General features: G+C 41.9%; 1 protein-coding gene across 10 annotated transcripts in view; it reads right to left on the bottom strand.

The window, feature by feature from the left end:
• foxp2 (forkhead box P2) overlaps window positions 1-15,937 on the bottom strand; it is a 746,195-nt gene that overhangs the window by 68,294 nt on the left and 661,964 nt on the right. The gene's annotated exons all lie outside the window — the stretch shown is intronic.

Below are 15,937 nucleotides of genomic sequence, written 5' to 3'. Positions count from 1 at the left end.
TTTTGAGTTTTTCAAAAAGGAGATTACACATAAAATGATTCAAAAGATACAAATGAGCTAAGCATACATTTACGTGACAAAAATAGCAGAAAGAAGACAGAAAAGACAGAATAAGAAAATTAAAATTCAAAATTATTTTTGGGGTGAAAATTGCAAGATAAAGTTAATCCTGATATTTAAGTAGTTTTGCTACTATAATAGTTGACAAATTTGCAAAATACGTGTAGTTTTTATTAATAATGTGCAATTACAGAAAATCCTGTTCAATGCAAATTTCAGCTGCTTTTTGTAGTATAAATGAAAGTGTGCTGCCAAAGTTGAGCCACTTGATACACTTGGCAATTCTTTTTAAAGAAGTAATCCGTTGTGTCTGTAAAGTTAAATCTGATTTTTGTCGAGTGGAGTTGAAACCATGCGATGAGTTCTGATCACTTAATTTTACATTTCTCACTTTTGTATTGTGTGAATCATTTTCTATCTGGTCTTTACCCTTTTCAAACAAAAAAACAAAAATACACCTTTACCTTTTATTCAGTACATGCTAATTCCCAGTTTTCACAATTGTGGTGCAATCCCCACCCAGAAAATCACCCTCATTTGGCAGAAACTTGATATTTACAGTGCATTTTCATCTAGTCATGGTCAAGAATTTAAAATATTAAGACACCCAATTTGCTTAAGGTCAACTAAAAAAAATTGTCATTTTTTTACATTCATTTATTGTCCATCCCTAATTGTTCAGAGGGCAGTTAAGAGGCAATCGCAATCGCAATCGCATTACTATGGGTCTGGTGTCAGGCCAGACCAGGTAAGGATGGCAGTTTCCTTCCTTAAAGGACAATAGTGAACCAGATGGGTTTTTTTCAACAATCGACAATGCATTCATGGTCATCAATAGATTCTTAATTCCAGATTTTAATTGAATTCAAATTCCACCATCCACAGTGTTGGGATTTGTACTCAAGTACCCAGAATATTACTTGGGTCTCTAGATTAACGGTCCAGCAATAATATCACCAGGCCATCGTTTCCCTCTAAAAGTATAATAGGGTTCTAGAATGACTGGGTTTCCCCCACATCAATGAAAATGCTTTCTCTTTCAAAAAAAATTAGGAGATAAAGTTCAGAATCATATTTTTGTTCCTTACTCCTTATTCTATTTCTCTCAGCACTCAAGTTAAAGAAAGCTCTCTGTGTTTGCTTATGTATTTTATTAGAAACTCTTTACCTGAGAAGTACAGGATATTTATTTCAAGAGATCTAAAAGGAGATCAAATAGCACTAGTGGAACTATTGCGTGTATCTAAATCTTACTTGGTTTTGGCTAATTGCGAGTTGCGTCGTGTTTTTTGGTGTGATTCTAACTGCATAGCCCACTGAGATTTTTTGCCGTACCTTACCAAACACATTTCATTAATTACCTACGCCACCTCCTTACCACTACCATTGTCAGAGCAACTTAACAATTGCCAGATACCAATTGACACACCAGCATCCCTGGTTCCTGTGTCATATCTGCGTTGCTGTGCACCCAGACAAGCACTGGAGTTCTGAGGCTGCTTTCTCAGTCAAGGACAGAATCTGAACATGTCTGAAAAGGAGAAGGTGATGTGGTAGCTCCCTGACAGGGACCTGGAGGTCCTGGTGGAAAGAGTGGTGCAAAGGAGGTGTGTCTTCTTCTCTGAGACTGGCAGAGGAGGCCACAACACCGGACCCTGCCAAACTGGTCTGAAGCTACCATCCATGTCAATGCCACCTCAACAGTATAGTGGAATGGCCAGTAATACCAATGGACTGTTTTTAATGCTAGCAGTGGTGTTCACACAGACCAGCCTGAACACAGGATGGGGTGACCCCAGTTAGTGGAACCTGAAACTGCATCCTGTCAGCAGAATACAATTGGACAGCTGGCATCCTAAGAGGGTCACTGGGAGTGGTGGCCATTGATGGGATGACAACTGGAGGAACAACACACATTGCTGGTGGCCTCACAATCAGGTATATGGGATTTGAGGAAATGCTAGAGCCAGGCGGACAGCCCTGAAAAGGTAATGGGGAGAGAGAGAGACTGGTGAAGACTGATGACATCATTGTTGGGGGAATGGCCATTGTTGTGGTGTGAGGCCCTCTGTGGGCTAATAATCGCCTGAAATCGTTCTGTCCTGGAGGACCATCGGGACTTCCTATGTACTGGAAGCCTTCCTGTAGCTGGCTGAATATCAGTTTAAGAGGGAAAGGGTCTTTAACTGACCACTTCAGTGGCTCAACTAGATTAAAGGCAGGACGTCAGTCCCGAGTAAAATGGCATGGAAAAAGAAAAAAAATATACACTTTGCCCAGACATCTTTAGTTGTTTTATCAATGACCTTCCCTCCATAATATGTCATAAATGGGGGTGTTGACTGAAATTTACAAAATGTTTAGCATTAATCACAATCTCCTATTGAAGCAGTCTATGCCCACATACAGTAAAACTGGACAACATTCAGGCTTGAGGTGATAAGTGGCAGTTAACAGTCATGCCACCAACACCAGATAATGACCATCTCCATCAAAAGGGAACCTAAAAATCTCCTTTTGACATTCAATGGCATTTCCATTGCTGAATTCCCACTATCAACTTCCAGGAGGTTTTCATTAACCAAAATTGAATTTAACAAGCCATGCTTACAATAACAGCTAGGAGACTGGAAATTCTGCAGTGAGTAACTCACCTCCTGACGTCCCAAAGCCTGTCCACCATGTGTCATGGGATATTCTCTACTTCCCTGAATGAGTGCACTTCCAAGAACACTCCAGAAACTGTACATCATCAACAGGTTGGTTGGCACCAATCCACCACTTCTAACATTCAATCCCTTCACCACAGCAGGAGTCTGTACCATCTACAAGAAAAACTGCATTACACACCCTAACTTCTTCAACAGCATGTTTCAAACCTTTACTACCTAGAAGAAAGGGTGACAGGTACGTGGGAACAACACTACCTGCAGATTCATCTCCAAGCCATTAACCATCCTGACTTAAAACTATCTTGCCATTTCTGCATTGTAGCTGGATCAAAATCATGTAACCCCACTATCTGTCAGCAGTGTATGTGCCTAGATGGATTGTTGTGGTTCAGAAATGTGGTTTTCATCAACACTGTATTAGCATACATAGTTCAAGATAATCAGGCAGAGTCAACATGGTTTTATGAAAGGAAAATCATGTTTAACCAATTTATTGCACTTCTTTGAGGAAATAACATGTGCGGTGGATAAAGAGTAACCAGTGGATGTGCTGTGCCTGGATTTCCAGAAGGCATTTGATAAGGTTACTTTCATCAAAGATTATCATGGAAAGCAAAACTCATTGTGTAGGGGATAACATACAGACATACATAGATATAAGGTGAACAAGGTGTAGAGCTGGATGAACGCAGCAGGCCACGCAGCATCAGAGGAGCGGGAAAGCCGACGTTTTGGGTCTGGACCCTTCTTCAGAAATGGGGGAGGGGAATGGGACTCTGAAATAAATAGAGAGAGAGGGGGAGGCAATGATGTAGATAAGGGAGCAGATAGGTGGAGAGAAGATGGACAGGTCAAGGAGGCGAGAATGGAGCCAGTAAAGGTGAGTGTAGGTAGGGAGTTGAGATGGGGGTTGGTCAGTCGAGGGAAGACGGATAGGTCAAGGAGGCAGGAATGAGATTAGTAGGTAGGAGGTGGGGGTTGGTCAGTGAGGTGGGAGGAGGGGATAGGTGGGAGAAAAGACGGACAGGTCAAGGTGGTGGGGATGAGCTGGGCTGGTTTTGGGATGAGGTCGGGGGTAGGGAGATTTTGAAGCTTGTGAAGTCCACATTGATACCGTTGGGCTGCAGGGTTCCTAAGCGAAATATGAGGTGTTGTTCCTGCAGCCTTCGGGTAACATTGGTGTGGCACTGGAGGAGGATACAGGATTGATTAGCTAACAGAAAACAGTGAGTAGACAAAAATGGATCATTTTCTGGTTGTCAAGGTGTAGCAAGTGATGTGTCACAGGGATCAATGTTTGACAATTTAAGTAGATGACTTGGAAGGGGCTAAAGGTGTGGTTGCTAAATTTGCTAATGGCACAAAGATAGCCGGAAATTAAGTTGGAAGTAGGTCATAAGAAAGCTACAAAGTGATATAGGTTCAGCTAATTGGCAAAGATCTGGGAAATGGAGTATAATATGGAAAAATGTGAAATTATCCATTTTGGCAAAAAGAATAAAAAATAAGCATGTTATTTAAATATGTGTCCTACTTCACAAAAGGTCCTTAGGCTGGTCTAACAAGTAATTAGGAAAATCAACAGAATGTGATTATAACAAGTTGTGGAGCTGGATGAACACAGCAGGCCAGGCATCACCAGAGGAGCAGGAAAGCTGATGTTTCGGGTCTGGACCCTTTCTGAAGAAGGGTCCAGACCCAAAATGTCAGCTCTCCTGCTCTTCTGATGCTGCCTGGCCTGCTGTGTTCATCCAGCTCCACACCTTGTTATCTCAGACTCCAGCATCAGCAGTTCCTACTATCTCAGAATGTGATTATATTGGTTTCGCTTTGCAATAAGCATAGCAGAGAGGTATGCTTGAGTTATACAAGGCACTGGTGAGACCCCATTTTGAGCACTGTGTCAAGTATTGGTTTCCTTATCTAAGGAAAGATGCAACTGCATTGGTAACAGTTCAGAGAAATATAACTAGGTTAATATCTAGTGCATTGTGAGCAAAGTTTGGACAGGCTTAGCTTGTGCCCACGTGAGTTCAAAAGAAGGAGAGATGACTTGATTGAAACACATAAGACCCTGAGGGGTCTTGACATGGTGAGTATGAAAAAGGATATTTCCACTAATGGGAGAATCTAGAATTTGGGGTCATTATTGAAAAATAAAGTGCTGTCCATTTAAGACTGAAATAAGGAAATTTATTTTTCTTACAGAGGTCTCAAGTTTTTAGAACCTTCTTCTTCAAAAGGCAGTGGAAAAAGTGTCCTTGAACAGCTTTAAGGCAGTGATTCTTAATACAGATTCTTAATAAGCAAGTGGGTGTAAGTATTATAATGGGAGCAGTTTGGAATGTGGAGTAATCAGATCAGTCTTTTTACTATTGAATGACGGAATGGTATCAAGAGCTGAGAGGCCTAATTCTATTCGTAATCCTATTCTATTCCTCCCACTTCCTACAGACAAAGGGGGTGGCCATGGGTACCCGCATGGGCCCAAGCTATGCCTGCCTCTTTGTAGGATACGTGGAACAATCCCTCTTCCGTACCTACACTGGCCCTAAACACCACCTCTTTCTCCGTTACATTGATGACTGTATCAGCGCTGCCTTGTCCTCCCATGAGGAGCTCGAACAGTTCATCCACTTCACCAACACCTTTCACCCCAACCTTAAGTTCACCTGGACCATCTCTGATACCTCTCTCTCCTTCCTGGACCTCTCTGTTTCCATCTCTGGCAACCACCTAGAAACCGATATCCATTTCAAGCCCACCGACTCCCACAGCTACCTCGAATACACCTCCTCCCACCCACCTTCCTGCAAAAATGCCATCCCCTATTCCCAATTCCTTCGCCTCCACCGCATCTGCTCCCAGGATGAGGCATTCCACTCCCGTACATCCCAGATGTCCTCGTTTTTCAAGGACCGCAACTTCCCCTCCACAGTGGTCGAAAACGCCCTTGACCGTGTCTCTCACATTTCCCGCAACTCATCCCTCACATCCCTCCCCGCAATAACAACCAAAACAGAATCCCCCTCGTCCTCACATACCACCCCACCAACTTCCGGATCCAACGCATCATCCTCTGACACTTCCACCATCTGCAATCCGACCCCACCACTAAAGACATTTTTTCCCTCCCCACCCTTATCTGCCTTCCGGAGGGACCACTCTCTCCATGACTCCCTCGTCCGCTCCACACTCCCCACCAGCCCCACTGCCCCTGGCACTTTTCCCTGCAACCGCAGGAAGTGCTACACCTGCCCCTACACCTCCCCCCTCACCCCCATCCCAGGCCCCAAGAAGACCTTACATATCAAGCAGATGTTCACCTGCACATCTGCTAATGTGGTATACTGTATCCGCTGTTCCCGATGTGGCCTCCTCTACATCGGGGAAACCAAGCGGAGGCTTGGGGACCGCTTTGTGGAACACCTACGCTCGGTTTACGACGAACGACTGCACTTCCCGGTTGTGAACTATTTCAACTCCCCCTCCCACTCCTTGGACGACATGTCCATCCTGGGCCTCCTGCAGTGCCACAACGATGCCACCCGAAGGTTGCAGGAACAGCACCTCATATTTTGCTTGGGAACCCTGCAGCCCAATAGTATCAATGTGGACTTCACAAGCTTCAAAATCTCCCCAGCCCCGACTGCATCCCAAAACCAGCCCAGCTTGTCCCCACCTCCCTAACCTGTCCTTCCTCCCACCTATCCCCTCCTCCCATCTCAAGCCCCCATCTCCTACCTCCCAGCCTCATCCCGCCTCCTTGACCTGTTCGTCCTCCCTGGACTGACCTATCCCCTCCCTAACTCCCCATCTACACTCACCTTGACTGGCTCCATCCCCACCTCTTTGACCTGTCGTTCTCCTCTCCACCTATCTTCTCCTTTATCCATCTTCTATCCACCCCCCACCTCTCTCCCTATTTATTTTAGAATCCCCTTCCCCTCGCGCATTTCTGAAGAAGGGTCTAGGCCTGAAACGTCAGCTTTCCTGCTCTTCTGATGCTGCTTGGCCTGCTGTGTTCATCCAGCTCTACACCATGTTATCTATTCCTAATTTGTTTGTTTATATGTTCTGAAGGCAATTAAGGATGGCCAGTAAATACTGCCCTAGGCAGCAATGCCCACATACTGTGAAGAAATGAAAAAAACCTTTCACCACCTTTCCTCGCTATCTGACTCTCACCTCTCAGCTTGGCTTCAGACCGCTGGATATACTTACATAATATATACACACACATGTAATAAAGGGTCTTAAGTTTTGTAAATATTTTTAAATATAAAAAAGTTGAATGAGTTGAAACATTAATAAGAGAAATGAACATAAATTCCAGTTGCAATGTTTAAATTCAGAACTAAAACTGATAGACTCAGAATTTAGTATCCAAGATATATGGTTTTGGCAGCAGGAATTCTTAGAAATGTTTCAAAAAAGAAATCTTCAATTTAAAAGCCCAAGCTTCAACTCAGGAACTGTTTTAAGATCACATGAAAATGGATTAATCCTGTCGTTGCTGGAGACCTACAATTAAACATTGTTACATCACACTTTGACAATAGAGATTGAGACTAAATCTGCAGCAAAGCTTCTGGATCTCTGTCACTCCTGTCCTTAAATGGCCTAAACAACCTGGTCAAAATTGCTTGTGGTTCATGCGCGAGCCTGTAGCTTTGCAGCTAAACAGAATTGAGACCTTGAAAAAGGGTCATAATGTTAAACTCCAATGCATTTGCCTTTCTGCTACTGGAAAATACGTTATATTTCAAAAGGTGATGATATAATTACTGTATTGGACAACACACCACTGATTACATGCATAACCATCAGCCCAGTTTTGAGAACTATTGATCTAAGATGACCTAACATTTAATGTATAAAGCACTTTTTTTTTCTTTTGACTTCATTTCATTATTTTTTCGTTATGTTTAAAGCTAAACAATTGTTGTGATTAATAACTTTATTCATACTTCCATGCAGGCTGCACTTTACTGTAATAATACTATAAAGAATGTCACTTTACAGTTCAAAATATTCCAAAACCTGGGAAACCCCACCCAACAAGAATCAGGTCGGCAGACAGGGGGAGGAATTGGATTGGATGTAATATCGAATGCAGGCACCGTGAAGTATGATTTTCCTGCAGCTGGTCTGGTTGAGACAGGCAATAATGCATACATTTTGTGCTCCTGCTCTTCATTTAGATACCACCAGAAGTGAGATTGGAGGTGAAAGGGTACTAAAAATAGTGCCAGCAGTCTACTTGGCCAATCATCACCTGCATCCTGCTCTTGGGCCACTTTTGTGCAGTTGGGATGGAGAGAAATTTGGTCTAGTTGACCTTCCAGCAATTCGTTGCCTTCTCCAGGGATAATCACACAAGAACATTTGTCTAAATACAGGTGATCAGTTACAGATTCCCGTACACTGTGGGCTTCTGACCTTCACTTGAGCTGCTTAGTGCACTTCAGAAGGTCCCAGGGAAAATCCATTCCCATGTTTCCAAAGGAGCCACAAGGAAATCAAGGGTCACAGTAAAGGTGTTGTCAATAAGCAGAGTCCAGCCATAAAAAATTGACTGGGTAAAGTTCAATAATGTGACAAGGGTGGTCACCATCAGTGAATACGTTTTAAAGGGTATCTTCTATCAGAATAGCACTCATCTCTCAAGTTGCTTAATGCAACACAGTCAACAATCAACCATCAGTAATAAGGACTCCTGCCAATCATCTGGGTACTCCACCTCGCCCTCACACACTTGCCATGGCTGTCAATCTCATAGCCACCTTTCACAATTTCCACCAACCTGAAGGTATTCAGCTTTGGCAAGGACATCACTCAAACACATTGCAACAGAGTTCATTCCACTTTTTTGTCGATCAAGGTAGATCTTAACATTGGGAAACATCAGAGAACTGATTTAAAAAGGCATGCCTATATCTCCTGAGCACTTTGGAGGAGCTAATGTCTTAGTCATGAGACTGACTGTGACCAAAGCTATTATATCAGCTTCACCGAGAACATTCAGGATGCTGGGATGTTTCTATCTTATGGTCCTTCTCAAATCCCACTTCACTCTCATCCTGTTATCTGGCATCTAGTGGGAGCTGTAGATGCGATGACCATGGTTCTCTTGCCCTCCTAATCTTTTATCCTAATATTTTGTTTACACTTTACTTCTTTCAACATTTTCTGCCTAGCCAGTTTCAGAACAAAGAACAATACCAGATCTCTGACAAAAGAAGCCTCATCATTTGATCTGACAGTCACAGCCATCACCTCAGGTATCGGGAATGCATACACTCTACAGCATCATGTAGAGTTAGTGTCAACATATGCTAAGTTGCCAGATATGGGTGGTTTGGTGCCAGGCCAAGACAAAGTATACACTACGTTCTAGCTCAGAGTAGGTGAGGTTACAGACAAATTCTGCTGCAAAGGACACAGATGAGAACTTGGATGGGACGTTGTACAAGAGAATTTTCATGTCCATGCACAGAGTCATGCTTGGTGTGTTGACTGGTCTTCCACCAAGTCTCCTGTGACTGACTGGGACGTAGAAGAGTCTGATTCCAACTTAGCCCAGATTTTTTGCAGCGTCAGAGCCCATCTTTCCTAGCTTGGAAGTGGATGATCAATGTCACGACAGCACATGCAGCCCCGACATTGATGCAGAATGCAAACAGATAGTTTCTCAGCTTCTATCGCAACACAAGCAGAAGCTAAGATTGAGGTCATCAGATCTCTGTTTGCTGATAAGTAAACTCATCTTAGTGTCATGCAAGTTCAGACTGGTGCCACTGATGACTACCGATATAAGAGGTCTACATTGCATGCCGGCTCTCACAGCAGTCCAGCACATCATGATCCAACATGTTACTAGAAAGGGATGCCTTGCTGGGTGAATGCCAGTGGCTCTGAGTTCCCCGAAACTGCTCAGGATGACAGTATTTGTGCTTGCACCATTGCCACTCTGTCACTGACCTTGCTATTTCTAATCCCAGATTTCTGTTGAATTCTTATCCAAGGTCATCTACAGACTCCCTGACTGAATGTCTAAGGTATTCTGCCAGAAACCTGCCATCAGTGGGGTAGCAGGCACAGGACCACTAGGCCAGACAAAGGCACCCATGAGATAGGCACTGAGAATTCATAAGGTGAATAGCTAAGTCTTGTATATATGATTGAATCTGTAGCTGTATGAAGTTTTTATGGCTTGTTGGTGACTTTCACATCAAGATTTTCGCTGTGATTGTGGTGGAAAGATTGAAGAGTGGGAATTATGGAGCAACAATGATGTCTGGAGGAATCTCAGGGGAATTAAAGTTTGAGTATTCAATCCATCCAGGGTGAATATGTCCTCCCTTCTTGTTTCAACTTCTACTTCCATCATTTCCTCCAAAGACTTGGTGGCCAGGGCTGTGCTCTTTTGATAACTATGCTCTGAAGCCACAGAATGTCTCCCAATACTCCGGACAGTGGAACTGACGTTTCAAAATGCTGATGAACCTGTTCCACGATGCTTCTACTTGCTGCATACCTCTCATTGTGTTGTCCATATGACATCAACTGGCAGAGGGGAGTCATGAGCTGGGTGTAGAGGGGCATCATCCAGCAGCCAGCTTCCCATTCTGTGGTCTCCAACATGTAGAACACATTTGACAGGTTGACTGCACTATCTCTGATCTCACCACCTTCCCGTGTTGCCTTGCTGTGTGCAAATTGATCAGCATGCTGCTGCAAAGTCACAGGACTGGAGACAAGTGCACTGTCTTAACAGGCTTTGCCAGCTTGTTGCATCTCAGTCCAAATGGATTGTCATTTCAGGATGAAGTAGGCTTTGCGACGGCAATGGAAACAAATGAATTAATAACAAATATACTAGGAACCGGCGAGTGAAACCAGTATATTTCTGTACTACAAACATTGGAATCTGTTCATCCCATCATGCCCATGGGGACACTTTGCAAGAGCAGCTCAGCTAGTCCTGCTCCTCTGCCCTTCTATGCACACCTGCAGTTTTTTTTTCTTCAGTTGTTTATCTAATAGGTCTGCGAAGGATGAAAAAAAAGTGTTCCATAGCCAATATCTGAGCAACTCAAGCCAAACAGGGACCCCAGGAATATATCGTGATCATAAAAGTGACTTTCTGTGCCTCTACACTTGAAAGCAGCCAGCATAATTCTGGATGTTCTAGGGACAGGGATCCAGAAGCCTACCTATGGTTATTGATCTTTCTCACGTAATGAAAGTCGTTGTCAAGATTGTAAACATGATTTCAGCACCGCTTGTTTAAATCTTTACTCGACAAAGTCAGCGCTGCCTATCGTGATTTAATCCTCCACGCTAATGTTAGTAGTTCAATTGAGAGAAAGCAATTGAGGTCTACAGCACAGAAGAAGGCCGTTCAGCCCATCGTGTCTGTGCCAGTCAAGAAGAACCACTTAATTATTCTCATCATATTTTCCAACACTTGGTCCAGAACCTTACATATCCTCCTGCAAGAAGGTTTAAATCTGTTACCTGAAACCATCATTTTTCTTAAATCAAGGAATGAAGTGAGCTTGCAGACAATGTGTGGTTGCTCAAATTTGGGTTCCTTACAGATATAATGTCAAAACTGAATATGCTGGACTGTGAACTGCAGGGAGAAAGACAAAGATATAGCACATTTGATCATTCCTGCGAATGCATTCAAATTAAAACTGAGTCAGTGCTCCAGTCAAATGTGACAACACTTCAAGTCTGGAAAAAGTACTACAAAAAAAATCAAAGACAGTGGAAAATGATTCCATCCAGAAAATGTCTGTGCATACTTGAGGAAAATGGCAGAGGAATACAACAGGTGATTTCAGGAATTAAATGTGATGGAACAAATTATCATGTTTGTCTCAAATCCATTCCTTCAGGTAGACATTGGTGGATTGACCACCAACTTCCAACAGGTACTTGATTGACAAAGTAATGAAGTTAATATGGAGATAATTACTGCATAAAATGATATTAAGCTGAAAGTCAGACCAAGGGGCATTGATTTTTGGAGACTTGTAATCAGAAAAAAAAACTCCTATCATTCTGTAATTTTACTGTGAAAGCCTACTCTAACTCTACAAACGTCTGCGAGACAAAGCTCTCCCAGATGAAGATAATCAAATCTAAGTATTGTGCCTGCCGCACGTCTGATGGACTGTATACAACCAGCTAGCCCAGACTCCAAAACATTGGTAGGTAATGTGCAATCATAGGTGTCACATTTAAATTTGGTGAGTAATTATATACACTTGTTTTTTGATTTATAAAGTACTAAATCTACTGTCTAGGGTACATCTTCTTAGCAGCAGAACCTGAGTTGCATTTAAATTTTAAAAAAACTGATATTGTGCTCAAGAGGGTTGGAGACCACTGCTGTCGTTCTTTGTGGTGGACCAATGATGGTGAACTGTGAAATGTTGCTCATGTTGCCTGCTCCTTGCTGGACGAAATTGTCGGGATAAAAACTGAGAGTGATGATAACCTTAATTGTCATTGGCAGTGGTGCCCTCTCCCTGCTGTGTTGCAGCAGATTGGGTTCGTGATGAAGATATATGATATGTTTGTATTATTTGGAAACTTGCGTTCTAAATTAAAATAATCAAATTTAGCTTTAAGTTTGTTTTGACTGTCTGTCTGTATTTTGCTTACATGCATTTTATTGAGGTGGTGAAACCCTTGAGGTGATCAATTCAGTGAAAACAGAAGAAGGAAAAAAATAACTGCTGGTGCCTAGTGACAGGAGTCCAATACCATAAAAACACTGAACTATCCAAAAGGTCAGACAGTGTGTATGGCTTATTCTGATAGAAGCAGCCCTTAACAGAAGAACTGATGTTAATCACAGTCTCCAAAGCAGTCATAGATGCAGATACAGTCCAGAGTTACTTATAAGCAAACTTTCAGGAGTAGAAAGCTGCAGAAGACATGAATTTACAAAATCCAAGCTAATCATAAGTGAGCAGTGTTAGCAGTTTGTTTAAGGGTCAGAGAAAGACACATTAACTAAAAGAAATAGCATTGAGTGAATGCAGAACTTTGCTGGAAAGAAACCCAACTACAGTCATGCTAACTGAACAAAGAGTTTTAAAGTGGAGGTAAGGTGATCCTTCACACAGGTAAGAGTATGTCAGGTTCTTGTTAAAGGTAAAAGTGTTGAATCTTTATTTCTGATATTTGTAATAAGATTATTACAATTGTTTCTATATAGTGCAACACTGTTATTATGCTTTTGTGTAATAAAATTTATATTAAAACCCTACTGACCATCAAGCCAGATCTCACTCAGGGATTTGACTTGTTTATGTATTACCATTCAGCTGTTCATTTAATTACCATTCAATTTAGTCATGCCCTTGATAAAATGTAAGCACCTCATATACTGTTTCTACCTGACGCGAGAGAGGAGCAGTGTCCCTCAAGATGGATTGCGCCTTCTGTTGTAACCTCCATCCTCCCATTGTACAGAGCTTCCACTCTTTGCTGCCTTTGTTCTATCTCCAAATCATATTGTAGCTCAAGGAGAACTGCAACTATCGTCCCAATTTTTAGAGCAGGCTTTCCCTTGACAGATCATACTAAGCTCCTTTTGAAAATCTGACACCAACCGCTTGGAAAAACAAAAGGTTTTCAAACCCTGACAAGTAATACTCAAACAGCTTGGCAAAAGCTTGGGGGATTGGAAGAGAAGAAACACCAGAAGGTAAGGGGAGCCCAACAACAAAAATAAACCTGGCTGGAGAATTGGGAGAGCATTGGATAATGTAGTTGGGGGAGGTGCATGGGGGGAGGAAGCTAGTAAGGAAATGGCATGGCATGCAGGTTGGCAATGACATGAGATAATGAATGAGATAGAATGGTGGAATGGAGAGGTGCGAGAGGGGCAGCATGTGAAAGGTGAAATGCAATGAAATAGGATGGGAATGCCATGGAGGAGTGGGAAGGATGGGATGCATAGGAAGGATGGAAACGGCAGATACACTATTACGGGATTGTGATCGCATGGGAGAGAAGGGTTGGCTTGAGAGACTGACGTAGGAAGATTGCAATGATATGGGATTGTGAATGGCATGGGAGCAAATGGCATGTGAAAGATGGAATTGATGAGAAGTATGGTATCAGAAGAATGGAATGATTTGGATGAAAATTGCACGAAAGGGAGGGAACGGTGTGGGATTGGCGACATTGGCAGACTACTACAGCATGGGATAGGAATGGTTTGGGAGGTGTGGTGGGTATGATCCAATAATTGGTTAAATGTACTAACTTGACTACAAATATGTGCCAAATTTAGCTAATAGTCATATTATAGAAGCTTAAATAGAAGTGTGAAATAGAAGGATGGAAATAGCAAATAAAAGGGGGTAGTCTACATGGGAACTATAAAATGTGCAAGCCATTCCACACAGAGAACAATGCCTCATAATCATAAAGGACATTAGATTGATGTGGTGTACGAGAAAAATGATGCAATAGTTATAATTTCGGTACAAACTGTTGGGCACAATTGTTGGTTTCATTTGTGCTGTTCAAAGATGGAACAGCCCTGGTGATAGTAGTCAGAGGAATGAGACCAGTTGTTGCTGCATGCCTCCTAGTGGCTAGCTTAAGGTGAACACAGATAGGGCAATATGCCTAACCATTCTGTCAGCAAGTTAGTAGTGGACCCAGCGTGTTTAGACAACAGGGAAGAAAGTAGGAAATACATATATAATCCCATGAATGTGCTATCAAGAACATCTCCAGCATATAAATTTCTAAATAGCACAGTTCTTCATTGAATCTTTAGATTTTACAAAGTTTTATATAAGTATTTTTAAATAAATAACATAGTTCATTTAAATAACATTGTGATTTACCAATAATGAGAGCAGTTTGCCTTTTTTTATTCATTCATGGGATGTGGGCTTCACTGCCTCGGCCAGCAATTATTGCCCATCCTTAATTACCTGCAGGACAGTTGAGAGTCATCCACATTTCTGTGGGGTTGGAGTCACATGCAGGCCAGACTAGGTAAGGATTGCAGATTTCCTTCCATCCAGGTGTTTATGATTATCAACAGTGGTTACATGGTTGGACCAGATTTTTATTCAACTCAAATTTCAATATCTACCTTGGTGAGGTTTGAACACATGTCCACTTAATCGTAGCCTGAGGTTCTAAGTTAGAAGTCTAGTAACATTACCACTACATCACCACCTGTATGAATGGGGAAAATGTCCCTGTTACCCTATTTATCAGTAAGTTACAGGAAATCCTTATTAGCTCTCTTCAACAGTCAATATCTTGAAAATGTTCTGTGCAAAAAAAAATGCTAGGATATATGGAACTCTACTAAAAACAAAGCAGCTGATGTAGCAATGATCCATGGAGCTGTGATGAAACATCTTTTATTCATTAATGTGGAAACATTTAAATCATCTCAAAAGGGAGAAAAGCAAATCTATTTTTTAGTGTGTTTCAGGGGGGACAGCCCACATCACTGCCAGCTAGAGTGAAATGATGTTATTCAATGTAACTGATATCACAAATTAATACATTTATCCAAATGCTCCATAATGATCTGGTATCCTTTTAAAATCATAATACTGAATTGAAGCTGTTTTTGTACAATCATTCTATGAAGAGGAAAAAAATTTAATCCAAAAACCATTATACTACTGGAACAGAGGTGAATTGGAATTTGGTTGTGCAGATCATATTTTCATTGAAAATGTTGATTTTATGAAGACACAGAAACAGCCAGCCTATGGGTCATCAGACCAGGAACAGATGCAGGAAAATTGGAGGAGAAGTGAAGAACAGGGAATTTAGGAGTGATGTGAAAGTAAGGTCTGTCTTAGCTGTAAGACAGACTGTCAGACAGTTGCACACAGAAATACTCCTGATCACCATTGCAATACACAAATTTTCAGCCTCCAAACATTGTAGCAAGTTAACCAAATTACTACATTAATTTGTTATTGCTGAAATTTTAAATATATTAGGGGGAGAATTTTTAACTTTCTGATCCACCAGCAGTTGTTGAGGGAGGGTCTAGAGGCACATGGTAAACCCTAAAGTTGAGGTTTGCCTGCAAGTGCATACCTTGTACACTTCCAAACTCAAGCAGCCATTTTGCTATTGTAGAATAAAAACCAAAAGAACTGCGGATGCTGTAAATCAAGAACCAAAAC

Source organism: Rhincodon typus, chromosome 18 (assembly GCF_021869965.1).
Source record: "Rhincodon typus isolate 14 chromosome 18, sRhiTyp1.1, whole genome shotgun sequence".
Taxonomy (NCBI): Eukaryota; Metazoa; Chordata; class Chondrichthyes; order Orectolobiformes; family Rhincodontidae; genus Rhincodon; species Rhincodon typus.
Note: the sequence above shows the minus strand (reverse complement) of the source record. Positions and strands in the feature narration are given on the sequence as shown.